Genomic DNA, 20,300 nt, shown 5'->3' on the forward strand with positions numbered 1-20,300 from the left:
AAATGTGGAGCCTGATGCGGGGCTCCATCCCAGGACCCCAAGATCACGACCGGAGCCAAAACCAGGAGTCAGATGCTCAACTGACTGCGCCACCCACGTGTCCCTATTTCCCACGTTTTAAAAGGTGCTCTCCTTGTACTTTCCCTCTTCTCCTCCTCTCTGTCCCCGACTTTTTCTCTCACCTCTCCTCCTTTTCTTCTTGCCTATGCCTCCCCCCACCAGCTCTTTCTTTCTCCTGCAGCCATGTTGGCACAGCCGTAAGTTACAGTCGAAAATCATTTGGAGGTGAGTTGAGGTGGTCCCGGAACCATCCGTCCCTTCTCCCATGCAGGATGAGTCATCCAGCCCAAGAGGCCACCCGTTCCTATTTACTGGGCACACAACGATGAGGAGAAGCAGACATTCACCAAATACCCACAGCTACACATGTAAAATACAACTGGACTAGGACAACTGAGTCCCGCTGGCCCCCCGAGCTAGCCTGGGAACAGTCCTAGCTAGCGAAATCTGCAGGAGGACTTACTGCAGGCACGTGTGGAAGCTGCACCATCAAGAAGTTCAGTGATTTACTCGAGGTCACAAAGCTAGTAAGGAGCAGGGTCAGAATTCAAACCCTGACTTTGGGTCCCAGATCCTGTACCCTCAAGCCCTATGATATGTTGCTGAGAAGTCATGGTAGGCTTTCTTGAGGAGGTGACGGTGAGGGAGAGCTGAGGATAAGGAGAGATGTGTTCGGGCTGCTGTAACAAAGTACTATAGACTGGGTGGCTCGTAAACCACATTTATTTCTCACAGTTCTGGAGGCTGGGAAGTCCAAGATCAAGATACTGGCAGATTTGGTTTCTGTTGAGAGCCATCTTTCCGGTTTGTAGATGCTTGTCCTCCCTCTCTGTTGGCCGAAGGGGCAAGGGACCTCACTGGGAGCTCTTTTGTAAGAGCACTAATTTCATTCATGAAGGTCCCATTCTCATGACCCAATCACATCACAAAGGCCTTACCACCAAGTTGGCAATTAGGTTTCAACATGAAAAGTTTGGTGAGATACAAGCGGGATTGCCAAATAGGCACAAAATGTTGCTTTTCCTTCATGCCCATGTCATGGCAGGCATCCTTACTCGGTTACAGCACCCCTTTTCTCAGAGAGGGACTCAACCTCAGATTCCTCAAGAAAGTACCCCAAGAGGCCACCCACCCCACCAATTAATAAGAATTGGCCCCAGAATTGAAACATGTTCACCACCCTAGGTCTTGCTAATCCCAAACCAGTAGACAACCCAAAACCACTTTGATGAAGCTTTGAAGTGCTTTCTCTGTGACTGTGAGGCAACCACATTGATTGGGCACTTACTGTGTACAATATTTTTGTTTTCCCCACACGGAAGTTACTTGAGCTCCCTGGATCCGGTCTCCATTTTCTGGGATCAGAACGCCGGGAAATGTCAGAGGACCCGGCAGTTGTGTGGGCTTTGAGAAGTGCTGTTTGGAGGATGAAAATCACCTGTGGACCTTGCATCAAGCGCAGGACTGGAGTGCGATTCATAGCCTATAGAGTGCTTCATTGTCGAACGAACTCTAGTTCCATCCCAGGGCCTCTGAGTCCCCATTGACTCACAGCCAAATCGAAATTATGCCCAGAATGGCAGCCATGGCTGGTTCTAAACATCAGCTTCGGAGCAGAGAATTCAAAACATCTGCTCAAGTGCTGACCTCCACACGACATCCCTTCTCGTATTCCCGCCCTGCCCAGCTGTTTGTCGGCAGAGCCCAGCTCCCTATGAAAAGCCAGAGCAGAGGCCGCTGTGTGATGGGGCGTGTGATGGGGCGGGCGGGGGGGGGGGGCTGGGGTGGCCGGAACGAGGCCATTGGAATCCCTTACACCTTAGATGAATTTTATTTCAGTCCAGCCATTGTTTCAAGCACTCACATTACGTATTGTCTTAAAAAAAAATGTATACATTTAATGTGGTTATACTTGTGTGAATAGATCAGTATGATATAAGTGATCTTTAGTAACCGATAATTACTACGTGTTAGCCATCTGCTATTCCTGAGGGTTTCTCCAAACCCTTTCATAAAAGCAAAATGATACTCCGCAGCCAAATTATATAACATTAACAGAATATTTTATATGCGAGAGGCTGTATTTCTCTACTTTTCATTCAACTAAAAATGTACACAGTCAGTAACAAGCCATTTCAGCTGCATATTTATCCAAAACATTTCATAGGCAAAAAAAGTCAAGTGAGAAAAATAACAGTTCAGCCACATGAGGGCTAGAAAAACACATTAGAAAAGGGATCCTCATTACAATAATAAACGAGAGCCCAATTAAGGCTGCCACATGCAGGGCGGGTCCATACTTGGCAGGGAAAGCCGGTGCTTAGGAGGTTTTGCCCTTGACTTTGAGAGTGTCCCCGGCACCCTTACCAGCATTCCCAGACTGGTGCTGCCACAGCTGCCGCGAAGCCAATGTCAACAACTCCTGCCACTTTTCAGCCTCACATTCTGCAAAGTGCTTCTTCGGTGTAAGCAGATCCTGCTTTCCAGGCACGTCTGGACCCCCACCCTTATCACCCTCTCATCCTCCCTCTTCTGGAGCTTCCTGTAGGCAAGTGCACGAGGAGCAGCAGGGCAGAGGGATACAGAGCTCTGTGTCCCACAACATGTCCGTGGGAAGACGTATCTCAACACCCATGACCCTGGGCTCCAATCCCCCTGATGGGGAGGCACAGTGCATTAGTGTTAGTGGCATTTGCCAGCTAAGTGTGACATGTGGAGCCCTGGGTGGGAGGGAGGGAAGAGGCTCCTGGGTTGCACCGGGCTCCTGCGGAGGGCCGCAAGCGCAGTGTAGTGCTCACGCTGTACTCACCTTGTCTAAGCCTCGATTTCTTCGTATGCTAAATGGGAACATAATACTTACCTTTGGGGTCGTTTAAATGAGATTATATGCGCCAAATGTGAAGCACAGAGTCTGGCCCACCAGGGTCACTTAATAAACATTCGCTGTTATTATTATTATTAAAGATTTTATTTATTTATTTATTTATTTATTTATTTGGGACAGAGAGACAGAGCACAAGCAGGGAAGGGGCAGAGGGAGAAGCAGACTCCTTGCTGAGTAGGGAGCCCAACGGGGGGCTCGATCCCAGGACCCCAGGACGACGACCTGAGCAGAAGGTAGATGCTTAACCAACTGAGCCACCCAGGCGCCCCGCGCTATTATTAGTTTTAAGCTCTGATCTAGTTGAGTAAATAAAGTATAACCACATGAAATGGTAGGGAATAGTCATGCAACAACATGGCAGTGAGCGCAAAACACTGAAGTACGGACTAAACGTGAGGTGTTGAAAGGTTGGCAGAGGGAGGAGGTGAGCAGAGGGCAGCTGGAGCAGAATGGTGAAGGCTGCCTGGAAGAGGCGGATTTCACAGGAGAGCGTCTCTATTTCAGATGCTAGAGGATGCCAGTCATTGCAGTCCCTGGCAAGGGTGGGGAGGCCTCCGGGGGCAGGTTTCTTCCTTAGGCCTTGTGCTTACTCCCAAGGCTTCAGCTATCAGGTCCACGGTGGGGTCCATTTATGGTAACTTGGGCCCAATAGAATAGGCTTTCTTCCAGGGTGGATCATTGAGAAGGGCAGGGAATTCATAGAGGCACTTAATGTCCTGTGTCAGCTGTTTACTTCTAATTAATCTTCTCAGAATTGCTTTATCCCTGCTTGCAGGAGCTTCCAATGTTTACCTCCTGACTTCTTAAAGGGGCCGGGCCTTTTTCATGCAAACATTCAAGAACCTGCCAGATAATAGAAATAAATATCCATTTTTTTAAATTAATTTTTATGAAACACAGGAACGAATGCCTTTCTTGGCCTGTTTGGGGATCAAACCCACAACGTTGGTGTTGTTAGCGTCACATTCTACCCAACTGAGCTAACCAGCCACGTAATGGAAAATTTATTTGTAACCCTGTTACATGGCTATGTCCCCAGTCCCATATGACGGACATCCAGAGGAAGAGGGGGACTGGCGGGCGGGGGGGAAGAGAAGACAGGTTGAGAGGAGAGACCCGGATGACCAATGGCAAGACAAGGAAGGCAGTGGGCAGCATTTGGGCCTGAGCCTTGATTATGGAGGCAATTCTCTTGCTGCCCCTGCTTCGTGGGGCAGGATGCTCACCCAGCTGCCCCCCACTTCCCGCCTTTTTTCCTGGATATCTGGCTCCCCAGAGCTGTTGGATCTACATACCCACACCTGTCTGCCCCTTCATTCAGCCTGCCTGGGCTTGGTGATAACTCACCAACTTAGGGTTGAGGTTCAGAGGCAAGTCTGCTGAGCTATAGGGTCCTTCGGGGATCCATTTTGTTTGTAAGGCAAGTGAAACACAAGAGGGCCTTATTCTCTGCTGTTTGACATGTAGCTGAAAAGTTCAGTTTGAATTCAGTGTTACAATCCAGTCTTATCATAAATATAGCAGCTATTTAAAGAAGCCCTGCATTTTAGAATGAATAATTCGCATTAGTTTATCAGGCTCAGGAAGTTGGCATATTAGATTTTCTTAAAGTGGGATACCTGTATGTTGTATACACTGTGAATACAGTCAATTAAAATGAGTGAGAGATGAAGGTTTATACCACAGATTTTGTACCAAACGCTGGAGCAATGCTAGATCCAAGCAGATGGCCTTGGTATTTATTGAGCATTTACTATATACCTGCCCAATGCAGGAAGTCATAGGGAATACAGGAGAAAACCTATTCCACCTCTACAGGCTTCTGTTTCCTCATCTATAAAATGAAGTATTGGAAGAAATGACATCTAACATGACTTCTAGCCCTAGATGTTCTATGATTAGTGGTGTGACCTATGCCCTAAGGGGCCGCAGAATCTTGCTGGAAAAAAAAAGCACAGCACACACCTTCCAGTGAAATAATAGTGTTGAAGTGACTAGAGGTCAGGGAGGGAGAGGCTATTGGGGTTGGAGAAAACCTGTAAGTCTTTTCTCCAGTCCGTGGGACATGCATCACCTTCTAAGATAGAGACAAATCTCCAGGGCACTAGGAGACGGTTGAGTCAAATTGGCGGGGACAAGCCTAGTGATGGTAGGGGGGCCAAGAAGGCCCCTGCCTAACAGGGTTGTTGGAAGATTAAATGAGATAATATGTAAAGATCCAGAACAGTGCCCGGTGCACAGTAAGCACTGATTACATGTCCCAACACAACCGCTAGTGAGGGACGGACACATTGGATTACCTTCTGTTCAAACCGTGTGGGTGCATCCCGGATGAGGAAGGAACCCCAGAGGAGCAGCTGGAGAGGACTGTGGAGAGAGCCAGTGGGGTGGCTGCCCTGAAGGATGAGCATCCCTCAGAGATGGAGAAGGTACAGACCCGGCGTGAAGATCCTCTCCATTGAGTTGTTTATGCACAAAAGTTGCTTGCCAGCCCGCATAAATAGCAGAAATCTTGGAGAGCTCTTGAGACAAAATTTGAGTTAAATTGACCTCTTGGCATGATCAGGAAGAATTTCACTTTTGTAGGGAAATGAGTTCTGCACATTTTTTGGCTTCATTATTTTTAACCAGGGGACAAAGTTGTTTATAGAACTGTCTGTGCCCTTCGTGCTGTTCCCAAGAGGTGAGTGAGTCCAGCAAACACTGAGTTTCTAAAGATGTCTCCAAACCAAAATGCCAAGAGGATTTGTTGTTAAAGCACTGGCCTGGCCTTCTGTGATCAGCTCTCATGACGTTCTGTGACTCTGAGTAGATTCTGAGCCAAGAATAGTCACACTGGTCTCTCCCTTCCTTGAGTCCCAATTAACATTATTATTAACTGTCGCTATCATTTATGGAGGCTTTACTATGTTCCAGGTACATATATAGCATATTAAATCAGATTATAAACTACATCTTATGAGATAGGTGGAAACTGAGGTCCAGAGAGGCTAAGTAACTTGCCCAAAGTCACACAGCAGGCAATAGCAGAACTATTGCCTTGGACAAAAGTCCAAGTCTGTCTGATTCAGATTCCCAGTAACTGTACTCTCCTGCCTCCTAGATGTTGAAGCAATCAGGGATCAGGAATACAAAGGGCATGTGAGGCAGATGGGGGAGAAAAAAAAATGGAAGGGTTTCAATGCTGCCTTGGAAAAGATGAAGGAAGAAAAGAGGAACAAAGAGAACTGTAGAACAGTACTCCCTCGGCTTGAGGGCAGGAGGTACATCGGTCAGAGGAGCTGGTGCCTCCTGCTTTGGCAAGACGTGTACCATGGACAGAGCCCACATCCCACAATCCTCCTAATTAGGAGCCACATAGGGTTGAGAACTGCCTAAAGAGAGAACCCCCAGCCTCTGCAATCTCAACCATCTGGGCTCATTGGGGTCTTGGTGGAGGGAGGGGAATCTCTATCCCCACCCCGGGCAGTCATGGCCCCAGGGATGGGGGCAGCTACCCAAGACTGGGGCGTCATAGAATGGGAAAGCATTGGACATTTGGAAGGAGGAGAGCTACAGAAAATAAAACCCCTCCTAGGAGTGCATTATCTGCAACAAAGCAAAGCAAATTTACAAGCATATTATGGAAACTGCGGGAGAGGGAAATCATAGAAAGTTTCTAGTGAACAAGGAAATTGGAAATGGAAATTGGAATCTCCCGGTACAGTGCCGATTAATTTGAACTGTGTAAAATGTTATTGATAGTGTCGGTTAGTATCTTCTTTCTGCTTTACCTTAGTGATTACCCAAATATTCAAAAGGGCTCCTTCTCAGCCTCCTTGCCCCAATCCTGTTTTTCCTACAACATCTTAAATTTCTTAAACCCCAATCCTGCTACATTGGAAATCCTCCTCATGCCTGGAGAGAGCCTACTGCGTACGTGATGTGTTCCTGGTGGGCTGAAACTGGGCTTTCCCATCTCTGGAATCACTACCAGGCTAAGTCTGGGATGGGCAGACAGTAAGTGCTCAATAAATACCTGCTGTGTGATGAACGCTTCTCGGTTTTGCCTCTCCTGGTTGTGTGGCAATTCTGAGACTCACATTGAAAGGCAGCGGGAGAAGGCAATTGGGTCCCAGTTTCTGCCAAGATGGGGCTCTGAGGGCGCCTGGGTGGCTCAGTTGGTTAACCGACTGCCTTCGGTTCAGGTCATGATCCTGGAGTCCGGGGATCGAGTCCCGCATCGGGCTCCCTGCTCAGCGGGGAGTCTGCTTCTCCCTCTGACCCTCTTCCCTCTCGTGCTCTCTATCTCTCATTCTCTCTCTCTCAAATAAATAAATAACATCTTAAAAAAAAAAAAAGATGGGGCTCTGAGCAAAGGCCTGTCCCAGCATGTGTGTGAGTGGGAGTGGAGGGTCGCCTCGAGGCTGGGGGAGAGCCTGCCAGGATTTGCCTGACATCTCTGCATTTTCCCTGAGTTGGAGGTGGATGGAGGTAAGGGTGGGGCGAGCCCATTACGGCCAGGACAATGAAAATAAAGAGCAAGCTTGCATGTCCGGACCCAGCTGACCCCCTGAGAGGCACAGAGATTGCTCAGGGCTGGCCTGGAAACAATTCACTTGGTGTGGACCCCAAACTTGGAGGAAAATTGAAGAGCAGAACAATTTCCCATTCACTAAGAAAATGAGGAGGCTGGGTATCTTTTCAATGAGTCAGCTGTAGGCAAAGGGATTTATTTATAATATTATTATTTGGTAGAAAAGAACTTACTATGGCCGAATGTAAAAAGTATTTTTTTGATAAGTTAAAGAGATTAAGAAAAATCGGGCTGATTTTGACAGAGAATGGTGTGTAAACGAGAGGTGTTATCAGTGAGAATCTGGCACCAGCTCCATTTTGTTATGGTGAAAAATATCAGTATTATTTACTAAGAAGATTAGGGTTGAATTGGAAGAGAGGCTGGTTGTTGTGTGCAGATGGAGATAAGATAAGGATTTTACCTTCTCTGCGCAGCCAAATGCAGCATACCCAGGGCCGTTATCTCGGGCCCGGCAAGCAGGGGGGTATTAAGATGTACGTTGTAATTACCAGTGGCAGGAGCACATTTCATAGTGACTATTTTAAACCCTAATAAAACGCCGGCCTTTAATTATACAGCTTTGAAATATTTTTCTCAGTTAATTGCAACGGGGGAAAATAAAATCAACCTCATATTTGAAACTGATTCTCACAGGGAAAGCCCTCGGCCTGGTGCTCCACCTGCCTCTCAGCGCCGGCCTGCCGGGCGAGGGGCTGCCTGAGTGCCGAGTTTCCAGGTTCCATTGACCCCCTCCCTCCAGAGCCACCCCCCCCACCCCCCGCAGCCTCATATGGGGAAACAGAATAAGGAAGGGTGAGGGCTTTCCATGTAGAATGAGTCTCCCCCGCCCCGAAGCTGCATGCTCATTCTTTCTGAGGATGAAGCCTGATTTCTAGAAGCTGGAGGCTGGTGGAGAGAAGAAAGGAGGGCCCCATGCAGACCAGGAAGGGCTTCTCCTCTGCCCATAGAGGTAGTCCCCGAGGGCTCCAGCCCCTGGAGCTCAATGCTGTGTGGCCACCCCACAGGGTGCAAGTGAGGCTGGGTCCTTCTGGGTCCTGCTTTCAGGTTCAGAGATCAGAGTCTAGCGTCTTTAAGTCCTCTATCCCCTGTGCCCTGCATGAATGATGGCGGTCGTTGTTGGAATAGGTCCTGCATGCCGGACACGGCCCGATGCACCTGTTAGCCCGTGTATGCTTCCCAGCAGGAGGCCGGCACCTCTACTACTTACACTTTTGCCTTAGAGTTTAGAGTACTGCTCCCGAGGTCCAGAGAGGTAAAGTAACTTGCCCCGATGGCACCCAGTGTTGCCATCCAGATCCGTCTGAACCCAGGACCCTGCTCTTCATCATCAAGGACAAACTCACCTCTCCATCTGTCCTCTCCTGCTCCTTGGGTCACCAACTCCCACCCATGACAGGCGTCCGTGACCTGGCCTCCCTGATCCCATCAACTTCTGAGCCCTGCACCTGTGTTCAGAACTGGCAAAGACACCTCATTGTCTGTAGGATGACAGTCCAACATCCCACCTGTCCCCAGGCCCCTCCACGGTCTGGTCTCCATTACCTTTCCTCATTCATCATCCCCTTCTTCCTCACAGGGATCTTCCAGTCCCGGAGGGTTGACCTACTGCTCACTGGCTGCTGAAAGGAACATGCACTTCTCCCCACCTGGAACTCCTCGAAGGTTCTCCCCACTTAGCTGCTCTTCAAAGCGCAGTTCAAACTGCTCTGCTTCTGGGCCAGACCCCTCCCAGCCACCGTGCAAGCCGCTCTGTGCTCCTTCATGCCCATGGCTGACCCTCTTGCAGCACTCCTTTGCAGCATTTAGAATGGAAGCTCCCAAGGACAGGCTTCGGCTCCGCTTTGCTCCCCGGGCACACACACCCCATCATCTGAAGGTCTAATACTCTCTGCTGAGTAATAATTGTCAGTTACCCTTTCGTATGTATGCTCCATTTTGCCCAGTGGATTGTAAACTTCCTGATGGCAGGAACAGTCTATGAATTCTTTTTGCAATCCCAGCCCAGAATTGCCGGGGTGCCTTGTTGGGAAAGGGGCTAGTTGTGTATCTGGATCCGCTGAGGTGGAAAAACCTGTGAGCAAGGGAGCAAGAGATGGTACAACCTTAACTCATTAGTGTCCCCTTCCATCTCATGACCCTAATCTCCTCCGATGTGAAATGGGACCTGTAACACCTACCCTGTAGAGTGTGGGGCATCTGGATCCACTGACGATCCAGAGTGAGAAAGACTTGGTCAGAAAGTACACACACACCTGGCATGTTGGTAAATAACGACCACGTTCTCCCAGGGGCTGCCAGACCCTTTAAAGTCCATTTTGTTGGCTGGTACCAAAAAGATCACTCACCTTTCACTGCTGGCCCCTGGGCCCTGGCCACACACCATGCTGTGGGGAGGTAAGAGGGTGCTCCCCTGTGGGTGCAAGGGTGATCCGGCTGTGACATCTGTCAGCCCACTGATCACTAGGGTTTGCTTGGCTGCTCTGGCTGGCTGGGCAGGTGTCTCCTTCCACCCTCACCCCTCCACGTGCATCCTCCCCTGAAGCTGTGCACTGGTCAAAGAGGAAGACGTTCTTCGGTCAAGGGTATACAAGTAGCCCTGCTCCCCGGCTGGAATCTCCAAACAAGCTTTCGAAGTCCATTTGTAGGAGAACGTAGGGTAGTCAAGCTTCCAAGACTCCAGACACATCCAAATGAGGCGCCACATGCATGTGACAGTCTGATTGTCTAAAAAAAAGAGAGAGAAAAGAGAAAGAAAGAAAGAAGAAAGAAAGAAAGAAAGAAAGAAAGAAAGAAAGAAAGAAAGAAAGAAAGAAAAAAAGAAAGAAAGAAAGAAAGAAAGAAGAAAGAAAAAGAAAGAGAGAGAAAGAAAGAAAGAAAAAGAAAGAAAGAAAGAAGAAAAAGAAAAAGAGAAAGAAAGAAAGAAAGAAGAAAGAAAAAGAAAGAGAGAGAAAGAAAGAAAAAGAAAGAAAGAAAGAAGAAAAAGAAAGAAAGAAAGAAAGAAAGGAAGGAAGGAAGGAAGGAAGAAAAAGGAAAGAAAGAAAGAAGAAAGAAAAGAAAGAAAGAAAGAAAGAAAGAAAGAAAGAAAGAAAGAAAGAAAGAAAGAAAGAAAGAAAGAAAGAAAGGAAGGAAGGAAGGAAGGAAGGAAGGAAGGAAGGAAGGAAGGAAGGAAGGAAGGAAGGAAGGAAGAGAGAGAGAAAGAAAGAAAGAAAGAAATGGACTGGATGGGTCCTCCCAGAATCTTCCCTGGGGCTGATGTGAGGCAAGGAGAGTGGGGTGCCAAGGCGTTTGTCCACAGGAAAAATACAGCCAAGTCAGATACTCAGCTGTTTGGATGATTTCCCATTCAGGGCCAGGGGTAGAGGCAGGCCCCTCCACCCAGGAAGGGTACTAACTTCATGATGGAGGGAAGATTGATCGAAGCCACCTAAGGGGCCCATTAGTAGGCTATTGGTTGTGGAACTATTATTTATGGAAGAAAGTTGCCCTTGGCGGGAGCACAGACAACTGGATGTCTCTCTGGCCCCTCTCCTGAACTCCCGGACATGCTCCTCGAGCTGAGCATGAAAGGAATTTTTATTTTATTTTTATTTTTTATTTTATTTTAATTTTTTAAGATTTTATTTATTTATTTGACAGAGAGAGAGAGAACAAGTAGGCAGAGAGGCAGGCAGAGGGAGAGGGAGAAGCAGGCTCCCCACTGAGCAGGGAGCCCGATGCGGGGCTCGATCCCAGGACCCTGGGATCATGACCTGAGCCGAAGGCAGCCGCTTAACCGGCTGAGCCACCCAGGTGCCCCGAAAGGAATTTTTATAAAGCAAATTCTTCCTCTCTGTGAAGTTACACCTTATCTTCTCAGCGTTAATATATTTAATTTCTTATGGAACCTCTCTGTGTCTTACAGCACCAACCTTTCTGTCAGATACTTATTGACCTGAAAATAGATACTTAAATGTACCACGAGTCCCCTCCCCCCTCCCAAGAAGGACTCTTTCCTGCAGAAAGGAAGAACTCTTTGGTCCATAATGATTGTCACCATCAGTACAAACGCTCATCAAGCACTGACTAAATGCACCCATTTGTAAGTCTCCATCTTTATTACTGATAACGGCAGCTAACACCAGTGGAATATATATATATATATTTAATAAGCAAGGCACTGGGTTAGTGCTTTTTACATGTGGCTTCACCTAATCCTGATAAAACCCTCTGAGGTGGGTACTATTATCATCCCCATTTTACTGATGAGAAAACTGGGGTTTAAAGAAATGAGGTAACTGACAGCTGGATGCTGAATCCAGTCTCATTCTGAAGCAGTGCTTTTAACCACTGAGTCCTTCAGCCTCACGCGTACAGGGCCCAACCTGCGCTGGTTGTGTGTCTACAACAAGGACTATGGGATTCACATATTTAGTGCACGCTCGTGTGTGGGTGTGGGTGTGTTGGCAGACTCCCGCGTGCCCCACTCTTGCCGCCCCCTGCCCTCCGGACAGCAGTGAGCAGGGCTTAGTGATGCCTCAGCTTTGGGAGTCAGGGCCCGTCAGCCACAGCGCCTGTGGCAGCCCTTTAGCCAGATAGCGGGAGCCAGCCAGAACGTGCTCTCGGTCACAGAACTCGGAGATTGAATCCTGAGCTGGTGTCTGTCATGGGCTTGCAGCCTTTGTGGGTGCCGGCTGGTGTTGGGGCTCTCACTGTTCCAGAAATGATTAATACTCTGATACTATCTGGATAGCTTTAGGAGACACCCCTCCGTGGACTGGGATGCTACTGGTTGATATAAAGTGATATATATATTTTTTTCAATCTATTTCATGGTGGCAGTAATTCAGACAAGGAAATGTCTTTGCCTTCTGCTGGAGCTTTATGCTGCTTAGAAAGGGGGAAAAAATCCACAGAGAATGATGAAGAGAATTTTTCAGAGAACTTAATGTATTAGTAACTGGGAGCTTAGAAAATGAAACACTTTCTAAATTTCTGATATTGAACAAATGGCTTTTCCTCCCTCCTAAACTATATGGTTCTCTCCCCCTCTTCCAAAAACCAGGCAGCCCAAGGGAAGTAAGGTGAGATAGAACACAGCCACGGGAAGGTCTGCAAATATTACAGTGTCTTTCTTACTTTTCGCTGAGAAGAAGCTCTGTTTGCGGGTTTCCTTGAGCAATTACTCATTCTTTTTGCAGCCTACTTCAAAGGGATAGAATACCTAATTTTAAGCCATAAACAAAAATGAATTTTTAGGCTGTATTATATCTTTGTTTCTCCCACATTTACAATGTTCTTAAGTTGCTTTGTCCCTGGCTAAAGCATACCACAACCAAAGCAGCTCCTTACAGGACTTGCTGCCACTGTGGCCCTTCCTCCACGCCTTGCTTGCTTTGCCTCAACTACACACGACAAGCTGAGGCCATTACTAATAGTAATATTTTGAGAAATTCCCGCTGCTTCTGATTTTGCAGCCAACATAGAATTCAACAAAGTCTGAGCCACCCATTTACCAGCAGGACCCAGTCGCTGGTAGTTAGAAGGGTCTGAGACTAAGGGGATTTGGTGACAGGGAAACTGTGAACAGAGAACTAAGCTTGAGCACTTATTATAAACTCTAATAAAATAATGGTTTTACCAAAGTTAGACGACGTATATAGTTTAAAAGAAAAAAAAATGCAATTCTGTCGGGCTCCCTCCCAGCTTCCTTCTTACACTCCCCAGAGGGCGCAACTTCAAATCTTCCAGCAGCTTCTTTGATTATTTAGTTCCATATGTTTAACGAACACGCTTACACTGTTATTTCTATTTTTCCAAGTTTAGCCACTGTCCACTAACTTCCTACGGAGGAAGATGAGGTTTGGGGCTGTCTTAGACCTCTTTCCCAAACCCCATTCACACATGCTCCCTCCCCAGCAGCCTTTCTCTGCCCCATGCTCACAACATAGCTATATCCTAATTTTTGATAGGGTCAATGTTTAGTGTTTACATACTATGATTATAAAAGTAATTATTTGCTGTGGAACTATATGTATTCTATGGTTATACTTCCTTTCTTAACGTTCCTTGTTTTCCATAGAGTTAATAATTCTCTCTTTTCCTTGGCTTACTATATACTTATCACTAATTCATCCCTACATGTTGTAAATCTTCTCTTGATATATTCAGAATATCAATTTTATTTTTTCCCTAGAAACTTTCCATCTCAAAGCTCTCTCTCTTCCTGCTTCAATCTGGACTGGATATTCCAGAGGCTATGGTGGAGTTAGTGTCTTAGATCTTTCTTATTATTACCTTGGTGATTCCCTTAGCTTTTCTCTTAGATTCTCTGATTCTGATATCTGTGTCTTCCTCTTATATCTGTGTCTTCCTCTTCCTCTTCTTCAGAAGCTTCATGGTAAAAAGATATGTAAGATAAGGGGGAGGTGATTTTTTGAGCTCTTATATAAGTGAAAATGTCATTATTCTGCACTTATACTTGACTGATAGTTTGGCTAGGTATAGAATTCTAGGGGGCAAATAATTTCTCTCCAGCTTTGTAAAGCATTTCTGTACTTCCTGGGATTGCATACTGATTCTAAAAATATTAAATCAACTTGACAGTGATTTTCATAGTGGTAACCTACCGGTAGATTTTTGAGAACTGGAGAAAAGTTGAAGGGCAAGAGATCACCCTTTAGCACGTATATATTGATTATGGTAATAAGACTGGTGGCATTAATTTACCTTCTTTGAACTCCCTTCCTTGCTTAATGAACTTCAATGTCTCTCCCACTCCCCTGTCTATAGGATCAAGTTCAATCTTCTCTAACCAGCCTTCCAAGCTCCTACCCACCTTCTGCCTTCCTCACATGCCTTCTCGAGTCCAGTCCAGAGAAGTTATTCTTCTTATTATTCCCTGCTCAATTTTTCTTTTCACCAGCCAGGAATTCTCTTTCCCAAAATTTTCCTTCTTAAAATAAATCCTATACATTTTCAAGGACTATCTCAAAGCTCATCATCTCCATGAGATCTGATTACACTGACTGCCATATACTCCAGATTGGCTCACTCAACTTCCCTTTGCAGATTAGAAAGATTAAAACTACATTTCTGAAATTTTCTTGCAGCTAGGGTTCTGTTTTTGAATTAGGTTCTGCCTAACTAGATACACCCATGCAAGATTTGGAATTGAAGTGATTGATTTAAAATTTGTAATTGAATTATTCACCATAGCATCTGAAGAAGAAGAAAATGAATGAGGTCTAAAATAGAAGAACAGAGTTTCCCTCCAAGCTGATCCTCAAGGGATTAGTTTGTCACCCAAATAGTCAAGTTTGACTATTTGGATGAACCAGGATCTGCCTACTTCATTCATTACTCACTCAATGTATATTTGCTGAATGAAGAAAAAATTAATGATCTCTAGAAAGCTACTAGAGATTTCAAGGACTGAGGTACTCATTAATCCCTACCCCCAAAGAAAAAGAAAAAGAAGTAAAAAGGAAAAAGAAAAGAATATTTCAGTAAACAGACATTGTCCTGGAGAGTTCAGAGTCATCACCTACAATGGTGGCCAAGGGGTTGATGGAAGATGTAGGGGTGGTTGGTTAATTAACCCTGCACATCCCATCTACAGAGTCTCCTCCCGGTTCTGCCTGGCTGGAGGCATTTTTGTTCTATTCCTTTTGGAAGCAAGTTTCTCTCCCCTCAAGTATCCTTCACTTCATCTAGTGTCTAGTTCATTTCTCACTTGCAAGTGTCACGGGAATATCACTCTATAACAGCAACACTTCTGTACTCTCCCAAATTGAGCTCTGTGAAGTCCTTCATTGTTCTCCAGGGAATTCATGCATATCTTCCATTATGTCACTTCTGACACAGAGAAAAAAAGAGGACTCTGTTGAGAGTGGTTGACAAGGCCAGGACAATATGTTCCCAAATCAGACAAGTCAGTCTTAGAGCTATTCACAAGGAGCTCTTTGGAAGATGGCATAAATCTAAATACCACCTCAAATTCTATCTGTAGGGAGGTAACAAATATATGATCAAATATATAAATAAATGTTTCAAATGATCACTTACTAACTAGCAGTTAATGAAATGACCACTGACTAACACTGTACTCACCAAAAATCATGGGGAACCAGAAAAGATGGAAGAAAGCAGGAGAACCAGAATCGGAAGCAATAACTAAGTTAAAACATTCAAACATGATTGAGCATCTCTTGTGTGCTGTTTTCAAGCACATTATCTTATTATTTTTTTAAGATTTTATTTATTTATTTGAGAGAGAGAGAGCACAAGCAGGGAGAATGGCAGGCAGAGGGAAAGGGAGAAGCAAGCCAGCCACAGAGCAGGGAGCCCAATGCAGGGCTCGATCCCAGGCCACTGAGATCATGACCTGAGCAGACTCTTAAGCGACTGAGCCACCCAGGTGCCACAAACACATTATCTTGTTTAATCCATACCTTGTGAGTTATATATTATCAACTCCATTTTGCAAAGGAGGAAACTTAAGAGTCAGAGGAGTTAAGTAACTTGTCCAGGGTCATATAGCTGGTATCTGAACTAGGATTTGGATCCCAAGCACCTTGATTTCAAGTCATGGGCTCATTTTCAGTCTTTGTGCAATTATATGGGTCCCAGAATATGAACAGATGGTGAGAACCAGGGAAGGAGTTGGAAGAGACACAACATCCGTTAATGGTTTTAGGATGAGTGCTGAGGGGGGAAAGGTAAATGGATAAGCATTGTTTATCCTGGGAAAGGGAGTATCTTATGACTTGTTATCATACTTTTTACTACAAGGACACAGATGGAAGTTGGACACGCAGAAACCCCCATTAGCCAGGAAGAGTCATGTGTATTTCTCAGGAACCCTTTGATCCTCTTCTGTCTAGAGCTTCCTGGGAGCCTTCCAGAAACTTGGAGGCAAAGGGGAGTATCAGCTCCAGCTCACTCAGAGCACCTCCATTGAAATCAATTAGGTACACTGGTTTTCTCCATACAAAATAATTTGAAAACCAGTATGGCACTGCACAGCTTCGAATCAAGTGTCTCATTAAGATTTCTGTCATTTACCAACATATTCATTCACTTGGTGAGTATTTACTGAGTTCCAGTTAAATACTCAGCTGTTTTTAGCCTTATGACTCATAAAAGAAACTACTTCCCATCTCAAGAAGCTTACCATCTTAGAGAAAAGACTAGAAACACACAAGTCAGTTAAGGAACAATCCAGAGTAAGAATGATCAAGTGTCCCAAATGATGATATGAGCTATAAAGACTATATTGTATATATTTTTAAGTAAATGGAATGGTTAAATGGCAAATTTTATTGCATATATATATTTTTTAAACACATACCCATGCTGTAAATGGAACTTCAATTTTTCATGGGAACTGAGATAGAAATTTTGAATGGTAATCACTGGATGTTCTAAAACCATCAAAAACGATGTCAATCTTAACTTGGAGCCTCGTTCTCCCAACATATCTAACATATTAAAATGTATTCACACCTACACTAAATCCATGTGTATGTGTTTTGTATATGAAACATTTTTCACAAAATGCTCTTTATACTTTAAAATTTTTGCTTTTAAAATTATTTGGATAAAAGTAATTCCTTTTTTTAAATTTTTTATTGTTATGTTAATCACCATACATCATTAGTTTTTGATGTAGTGTTCCATGATTCAGTGTTTGTTCATGACGCCCAGTGCTCCACACGCAGAACGTGCCCTCTTTAATACCCATCACCAGGCTAACCCATCCCCCCAAACCCCTCCCCTCTAGAAACCTCAGTTTGTTTTTCAGAGTCCATCATCTCTCATGGTTCGTCTCCCCCTCCGACTTACTCCCCTTCATTCTTCCCCTCCTGCTATCTTCTTCTTTTTTTCTTAACATATATTGCATTATTTGTTTCAGAAGTACTGATCTGTGATTCAACAGTCTTGCACAATTCACAGCGCTCACCATAGCACATACCCTCCCCAGTGTCTGTCACCCAGCCACCCCATCCCTCCCACCCCCCACCACTCCAGCAACCCTCAGTTTGTTTCCTGAGGTTAAAAATTCCTCATATCAGCGAGGTCAAATGATACATGTCTTTCTCTGATTGACTTATTTCACTCAGCATAACATCCTCCAGTTCCATCCACGTCATTGCAAATGGCAAGATCTCATTCCTTTTGATGGCTGCATAATAGTCCATTGTGTATATATACCACTTCTTCTTTATCCATTCATCTGTCGATGGACATCTTGGCTCTTTCCACAGTTTGGCTATTGTGGACATTGCTGCTATAAACATTGGGGTGCACGTACCGCTTCAGATCCCTACATTTGTATCTTTGGGGTAAATACCCAGTAGCGCAATTGCTGGATCGTATGGTAGCTCTATTTTCAACTGTTTGAGGAACCTCCATACTGTTTTCCACAGTGGTTGCACCAGCTTGCATTCCCACCAACGGTGTAGGAGGGTTCCCCTTTCTCCGCATCCCCGCCAACATCTGTCGTTTCCTGACTTGTTAATTTTAGCCATTCTGACTGGTGTGAGGTGGTATCTCATTGAGGTTTTGATTTGAATTTCCCTGATGCCAAGCGATGTGGAGCACTTTTTCATGTGTCTGTTGGCCATTTGGATGTCTTCTATGGAAAAATGTCTGTTCATGTCTTCTGCCCATTTCTTGATTGGATTATTTGTTCTTTGGGTGTTGAGTTTGATAAGTTCTTTATAGATTTTGGATACTAGCCCTTTATCTGATATGTCATTTGCAAATATTTTCTCCCATTCTGTCGGTTGTCTTTTGGTTTTGTGGACTGTTTCTTTTGCTGTACAAAAGCTTTTTATCTTGATGAAATCCCAATAGTTCGTTTTTGCCCTTGCTTCCCTTGCCTTTGGCGATGTTTCTAGGAAGAAGTTGCTGCGGCTGAGGTTGAAGAGGTTGCTACCTGTGTTCTCCTTTAGGATTTTGATGGACTCCTGTCTCACGTTTAGGTCTTCCAACCATTTGGAGTCTATTTTTGTGTGTGGTGTAAGGAAATGGTCCACTTTCATTCTTCTGCATGTGGCTGTCCAATTTGCCCAACACCATTTGTTGAAGAGACTGTCTTTTTTCCATTGGACATTCTTTCCTACTTTGTCAAAGATGAGTTGACCATAGAGTTGTGGGTCCATTTCTGGGCTCTCGATTCTGTTCCATTGATCTATGTGTCTGTTTTTGTGCCAGTACCATACTGTCTTGATGATGACAGCTTTGTAGTAGAGCTGGAAGTCCGGAATTGTGATGCCGCCAGCTTTGCTTTGCTTTTTCAATATTCCTCTGGCTATTCAGGGTCTCTTCTGGTTCCATACAAATTTTAGGATTATTTGTTCCATTTCTTTGAAAAAAGTGGATGGTATTTTGATGGGGATTGGGGATTGCATTGAATGTGTAGATTGCTCTAGGTAGCATTGACATCTTCACAATGTTTGTTCTTCCAGTCCATGAGCATGGAATGTTTTTCCATTTCTTTGTGTCTTCTTCAATTTCTTTCATGAGTGTTTTATAGTTTTCTGAGTACAGATCCTTTGCCTCTTTGGCTAAATTGATTCCTAGGTATCTTATGGTTTTGGGTGCAATTGTAAATGGGATCGACTCCTTGATTTGTCTCTCTTCTGTCTTGTTGTTGGTGTATAGGAATGCCACTGATTTCTGTGCATTGATTTTATATCCTGCTACTTGACTGAATTCCTGTATGAGTTCTAGCAGTTTTGGGGTAGAGTCTTTTGGGTTTTCCACATACAGTATCATATCATCTGCAGAGTGAGAGTTTGACTTCTTCTTTGCCAATTTGGATGCCTTTGATTTCTTTTTGTTGTCTGATTGCTGTGGCTAGGACTTCTAATATTATGTTGAATAGCAGTGGTAAGAGTGGACATCCCTGCCGCGTTCCTGACCTTAGGGGAAAAGCTCTCAGCTTTTCCCCATTGAGAATGATATTCTCTGTAGGTTTTTCATAGATGGCATTTATGATCTTGAGGTATGTACCCTCTATCCCTATACTCTGAAGAGTTTTGATCAAGAAAGGATGCTGTACTTTGTCAAATGCTTTTTCTGCATCTATTGAGAGGATCATATGATTCTTGTTCTTTTTTGTGTTAATGTATTGTATCACGTTGATTGATTTGCGGATGTTGAACCAACCTTGCAGCCCAGGGATAAATCCCACTTGATCATGGTGAATAATCCTTTTAATGTACTGTTGGATCCTATTGGCTAGTATTTTGGTGAGGATTTTTGCATCCATGTTCATCAAGGATATTGGTCTGTAATTCTCCTTTTTGATGGGGTCTTTGTCTGGTTTTGGGATCAAGGTAATGGTGGCCTCATAAAATGAGTTTGGAAGTTTTCCTTCCATTTCTATTTTTTGGAACAGTTTCAGGAGAATAGGTATTAATTCTTCTTTAAATGTCTGATAGAATTCCCCTGGGAAGCCATCTGGCCCTGGGCTTTTGTTTGTTGGGACATTTTTGATGACTGCTTCAATTTCCTTAGTGGTTATAGGTCTGTTCAGGTTTTCTATTTCTTCCTGGTTCAGTTTTGGTAGTTGATACATCTCTAGGAATGCACCCATTTCTTCCAGGTTATCTAATTTGCTGGCATAGAGTTGCTCATAATATGTTCTTATAATTGTTTGTATTTCTTTGGTGTTGGTTGTGATCTCTCCTCTTTCATTCATGATTTTGTTGATTTGGGTCATTTTTCTTTTTGATAAGTCTGGCCAGCGGTTTATCAATCTTGTGAATTCTTTCAAAGAACCAGCTCCTA

Source organism: Eumetopias jubatus, unplaced genomic scaffold, assembly GCF_037043125.1.
Source record: "Eumetopias jubatus isolate StellerSeaLion01/CBP00866 unplaced genomic scaffold, mEumJub1_p1.0 scaffold_9, whole genome shotgun sequence".
Lineage (NCBI taxonomy): Eukaryota > Metazoa > Chordata > Mammalia > Carnivora > Otariidae > Eumetopias > Eumetopias jubatus.